The sequence below is a fragment of the Penaeus monodon genome, chromosome 21 (genome assembly GCF_015228065.2).
Source record: "Penaeus monodon isolate SGIC_2016 chromosome 21, NSTDA_Pmon_1, whole genome shotgun sequence".
NCBI lineage: Eukaryota > Metazoa > Arthropoda > Malacostraca > Decapoda > Penaeidae > Penaeus > Penaeus monodon.
In genome coordinates this window covers 26553562-26554317 of record NC_051406.1, presented here as the reverse complement: position 1 = coordinate 26554317, position 756 = coordinate 26553562, and the positions used below count along the sequence as shown (strand labels likewise).

The following is a 756-nucleotide window of genomic DNA, read 5'->3' as shown; positions in this document are numbered from 1 at the left end:
TTTTTTTTTTTTTTCCCGGGAAGGAATTCAAAATCAAATGCATTTTCCTTTTTTCTGTGATTCTCATACTTAATGTTTTATGTTTTTAAATGGCTGATAGATGTTAAAATAGTTCATATACTCTCATTATGTATTATTTTACACATATAGGTCAAAGGTTGTGTTGATCTGCGGCACCTAGTCCTCATGAGCCACAATTTGTCCCCGGAGCCAAAGTCTAAGTTAAAACCAAAAAGGGCCTGGGACTGAATGCACTCTCACAATATTACCTCAAGCAAACCTTAGACAAAGACTGGAGGGTGCGAGCCGTGACTGGGAGGCTGAGGAGCTCACACAGAGACAGGTATAGGGATCAACATAGCTCAGATTATTATGATTTTATTGAAATTAAGAGTTATGCTTGCATGCATATTTGATTAACCTGTAATTTTTCCATCAAAGCTAAAACATTCAAGAAGTAAAAATTTGTATTACAGAAGAACTACGCTGCGGAGGATGCCCTGGTGGGCGTGCACATCTTGGTAGCGCTGCTGCAGAAGCTTTGGATACCTTCATTCATCTATGGTCCCCTTTTTACCATCACTGCATTGGCACAGGCACTTGTCCTCATCAGTCAACAGATTTGCTTCCCTTTTGTTGATCGAAAGTTTTCCTGAATAAAAGTGAACAAAATGGAGGTACTGACTTTTGAGTGTTTTAAAACTGCCGGGAATAATTTGTAAATGTTTCTGAGCTTAAAGGGAGTGCATGGGGCAG

The 756-nt window shown here is 39.3% G+C and overlaps 1 long non-coding RNA gene across 1 annotated transcript in view; it reads left to right on the top strand.

Moving 5' to 3' along the window:
* Positions 1-236, top strand: part of LOC119586389 — a 2444-nt gene extending 2208 nt beyond the window's left edge. Inside the window, exon 3 of the long non-coding RNA XR_005229951.1 lies at positions 151-236. This is a non-coding gene — a long non-coding RNA (uncharacterized LOC119586389). The remainder of the gene's footprint in view (positions 1-150) is intronic.
* Positions 237-756: the final 520 nt, after the last annotated feature.